Genomic DNA, 5,302 nt, shown 5'->3' with positions numbered 1-5,302 from the left:
TCTCTCTCTCTCTCTCTCTCTCTCCCTCCCTACCGCTCTCTCCATCATTGCAAACCGTATATTAATAAACATTAATGCAGTTTCACTAGTAGTGGGCGAAAAGCTGTATCGTGTGTCCATTGCGTAATGTGTGTGTATGTGTGAGCGCGTGTGTGTGTGTGTGTGTGTTTGATACATACACAACCATATATTTCTTCTTTCTTTATCATAATCTTAATGTGCAGCGGATTTATTTAGAATAGTCACACCTTAACGAGGCCAATGTTGTTTAGTGACTACTGAGTGTTGAGCTGAAATGTCAAACACATCGTAACACATGGTTCAATAATGAGAGATCAAAGTGTGTTACTCCTAACTTTACATTGTGCAATTTAGCTTGTGTGACTGAAGTAAAGCCCCCACACACACACACAGACATGAAGAGGGATTCTCTGTTTGAGTCATATCTCTGATCATCTGCCCACACACGCACACACACACACACTCTTTCACACACACACACACACACACACACACACACACAAACACAAACTACACCACTCAATGTAAAACGAGGTGTCTCCAGAGTGCTCGCATGTATGTGTGTGTCCGTGTGTTTGTGACATTTAAGCCTAATGCTGATAGTTATGTTTTGCACTGTGCCCACACATTTTTAACAACTGTGGTAAACTGTCTGTCTGGTCCAGAGTGCAAGTCAGTGCAATTTGCAGAGCTTTATTTTGAAGATAAATTCAGAAAGCCAACATGAATATTAATCACAGATGTAATTGTCATTAACTTTCATTTAAGTCTTTAGAAAACCGTGCCAGTCCCTGAATAAATGCTGAAATAAATGAAATATTACAGGTCATGCACATTACCAAGGAGACCAGCAATGTGTGTGTGTGTGTGTGTGTGTGTGTGTGTGTGTGTGTGTGTGTCTGCATGTGGGTGTGTAAGAATAAATGTTATGTCAGCAAAGCAGACCTGGCTGGGCAAACTACTTTTTTAACAAAATAGTAGCTTAGCTAGTCTATGAACAAAAATAGCGATGTTAAAGTTATTTAAAATAACCACTGGAAGGGTTCAGTGTCTATAACCAATCAGCAATAGTGAAGTTATTAATGATCGAATGTTTATTTCTTAGCCGTAAGTCACTTAAAAGGGTCTGCTAAATAAATAAACGTATCTGTAAAACTAAAATACAAATGTTTACCACAGAGAAATGTAGCTAGAGCTACACTACAAACTACACTGCAGGACATTGAAGCTACATGCATGATTGAGGTAAAAAACAACAACAACAACAAAAAACCCAGTTAATTTAATTTTGTTATTTGAGCAAGCTAGATTAAAGTAATTTACTATTTTTAAGTATTTACTTTACTATGCTATATAACCTATAGTTATGTTTAACAAATATAGCTACATTAAAGCTATTTAAAATCGCTATTGATTCATGTCAGCAAAACAAACAGGGTTGAGCAAGCTAGTATATTAATGTACTTGGCTAAGCTACATGATTGTTATTTTAAAATAGCCGTTAAACGTTTGTAACATCTAGCCAAAATTCAAGAGTAAGGTTCTTAATTCTCAAATTATTGGAACAAATAAAGTGTCTTCTCAATGAATAAACGCAGACCTAAATGGGAAATGGAATGTTTACCTCAGGAAAGTGTATGTAGCTAAACTACAAGCTACATGACATGACAGGGGGAAAAAAGAAAAGAAAAGAAAAAAATAAATTATATATATATATATATATATATATATATATATATATATATATATATATATATATATATAGAGTCATAAATGAAAAGATTCCCTTTTATTTTATTTTATTTCATTATTTATTTGGGAAAGCTAGTTTAAAAAAAAGTTTTCCTACGAAAGTCCTTTAAAAGCTTTATATATCTAGACATAGCAGCAAGAATTTAGGCTCTCAGTCCTTGATTTATTTGATAACAGCACCTACTGCATGAATGTAATGTAGATGTAAATGTAAATATTTACCTCAGAGAACTTTAGAGAGCTAAGCTACAGGCTACGTGGCAGAACACTGACATCTGTCAAGTACGTCGAAAAAAAGCAGTTTTAGATTTTATTTTATTATTTACCAACGACCCCCACCCCAATAAAGAACACGCAATAACCTGTTAGTTGACTCTCGGTCACAAACATGGATCTGACTTCTTAAGAAACATCACTTAGTTTTATCTAACACTACATGAGTAAGCTAATTACCCTGACCAGGATAAAGCAGTTACTGAAGACGAATGAATGAATAAATGAAAGCGTACTAGTTACTCTCCAAAATCATAGATTAGCTAAATGAATGATAATCCTTCAGAAATAGCTCCCAGGCTTATGTTAATCTCCATGTTCAAGCTACTTTACCATGTAAAATCAGCTACAGTGACTCCAGAAAGGAAGATTTTAAATGGAGAAAAAAAAAAAAGATCAACAATATAGAGTAGCCTGTATTAGAAACTACTGCTAGGTTTATCTCCTTCTCTTCATGTAATACCTTCATTAGAAATGTAGCCAGCTAAACTACAAGTTACTCTGCATAGCTCAATTAAAGCTATCCTTCAGAGAAACATAACTCTGGTACATTAACTCTGTCCTTTACAGAAATGAACTTTGATTCACTGAAGCTACATGTATTGGTCAAATCGTCTGCTATAACTACTAATAATCCAAACAGTCTGCCAGACAGGCATTTTTTAAAATTATTTTTTAAAAATGTATTTTAAAGAAACAGCTTCTTAGTTTACCTCCTACTCCATGGCTAAGCTACTATAAAACAACAAACAGTGAACTAAGCTATGAATAATGATACAAAAAAATAATCTGAGGTAAATTAAAGCTGTTCATTGGAGAAATGTAGGACAGTTACATTACAGGGTACACGGCCAAATAAATTAAAACTCTATCTTTGATCAATGCATCCTCTTTTATGAATAATAAGTAATGCTAGCAATAATCTGGGTTAGCAAAACGGGGCTAAAATAAAAACACAGCTCCACTGCTAGTATCAAATTTAAAACGAAAAAAAAAAAAAGACAACACTTTTCTTCTACTTACAACTTCACATAACAAATTGGTCTGTGTGCCTGTGTATGTGTGGTTTTGATGAGAAAAAACGAGTGGTTAGCACCAAACAGATAATGCAGTGTTATTTAACACCCACCTGAACACACTGCATACTATCAGAGACAAATCAGTCATTTGTATTCATTTCAAAAAATCCACAGAAATACCAATTATCAGCCCTGGTCTTATTTTTTTCTCAGGTCAGTGCTAAGAGGGTTGACTCATTAGCAGCCATTAACCTTAAGTCAATTGTGCTTACAGACAGAAAAACATAACCTGTTGAATAAAATCTAAAAATAAATACATAAATAAATAACCTGTTTACAAGCTAATAGTTGTTTTTTTTTAAAGTAGTAATGCTGCATTAATGTTATTGGAGTGTGTGGTTAAAATAATCATTTATTTTGCTGAACACTATTTGATTTATAAACTGCTGAAGGTTGGGGCACGTTATTAGATATTTATAAATATGTATTTTCTTCATTTATCTTCTTCCTCTCGTTTGGATGAAGGTGACATGTTCATGTTCATGTTCATGTTCAGAATGAATAATGAGTATTATAGCCAGTTCAGTTCTTCTTTATCGATGGTTTACAAAGTGGGGTTCGTGATTTAGTATGATTATTTTTCTCGTTTATTACAGTGGTGGAAATCACAACACAACACACACATTTAAACCAGGAAATTACAACACACATCATCAAAGTTATTATATTTACTAATGATTTATTATAGTTATTATCCTGTTTGTGGTCACTTGAACGGAATGTTATTCCAAACCTCAATGATTGTGTGGGAAAAATCAGGAATAAAAACCTCTATTGCTTTAATAAATAGTCCAGATTATATGTTTATTGTTTGTATGGTTGGATTATGTCTGTAAAATTGTACTGAGGGAGCTGAGTGGAATTTATTTTACAGTTAAACCTATCTACAAAAAAATTTGAGCACCATATTCTTCATGCACAGAGGGTGATATGACTTTTAGTTACCAGAAGATGGCGATGTAAACAGTAGTCTGTCATACTCTTAGTGAAAAATAGAGGGAAAAGGCCATGTAACTAAAACTCAGTGCTGAGCACAGGTTAGGTCCAGTGTGCAAGGACAAATATTTTGAAAGGACAACCTTTGTTAATAAAGTACATCAACCAAACCAGACTCAGATCATGTTCCTATAAGTGACAAATTTGACATGGTGGTCTCGCACCTCCAGGGTTGGGGTTCAAATCCCGCCTCTGCCCTGCATGTGTGGAGTTTTCATGTTCTCCTCCTGCTTCAGGGGTTTCCTCCGGGTACTCCAGTTTCCTCTCCCAGTCCAAAGACAAGTGTTGTAGGCATATAAGGCATTTCCAAATTGTGCGGTTGTGCCCTGTGAAGGGTCGGTACCCTATCCTTGGTGTGCCCCACGTTCTCTGGCATAGGCTCCCTCATGACCCTGTGTAGGATAAACAGTAGAGAGAATGGATAGACTTAATATTGAAACAACAGGCCACTGAAAGGTCAGTGATGGTTCTGTGATCATATCTCAGAGATTAGATTAGATTTATAGTCAAGTCACAGACACAGGAATAAAATGTATAAACGATGATCCTCAGCAACAGTGCTGTACAGTATGATAAAGAAGGTACAGTGCAGTGTTAATATTATGATAAATAGTACGACATGAATAGCAATATATAACAGTAACGCAATTTATAAACCAGTCAGCACGTACGTGCAGTAGTGTAGTGCAGTTTAAATGTGGTTGTTTCAGGAAGATAAATGGAGATCAGTGAAGATTCACCTAATATAATGTACAGTAGTGGGCATGTTATTTTTTGAAGGAGCAGGAAATCAGCTCACAGGTTCTTTAACACTGTTCAGCTACGAGCTTGGTTTAGATTCAAACCTGCTCTGCCTACAACATATTTTGACCCCAGATTTTAACATCCAGTAACAACATCTTGGTTGAGATACATGCAAAAGAGAAACATATTTCAGTTCAGATTAGGAAAGCCTGTCATTTTCAGAACATACATTCATATACAGTATAGAGGAAAATGTCACCACGTGAAGGGGTTTCCCACACCACACAATTAAAGTTAAGACATTGAGTAGGTGTAAATGTGATAAGTAACAGTCTGCCCTCTGGTAATAAATATATAGTATGTAACCTGGAAAAATTATAAGCATAAGAGCAACGGAAATTTATATATATATATATATATATATATATATATATATA

Source organism: Ictalurus punctatus, chromosome 21 (genome assembly GCF_001660625.3).
Source record: "Ictalurus punctatus breed USDA103 chromosome 21, Coco_2.0, whole genome shotgun sequence".
Lineage (NCBI taxonomy): Eukaryota > Metazoa > Chordata > Actinopteri > Siluriformes > Ictaluridae > Ictalurus > Ictalurus punctatus.
This window is presented reverse-complemented; position numbering follows the sequence as displayed.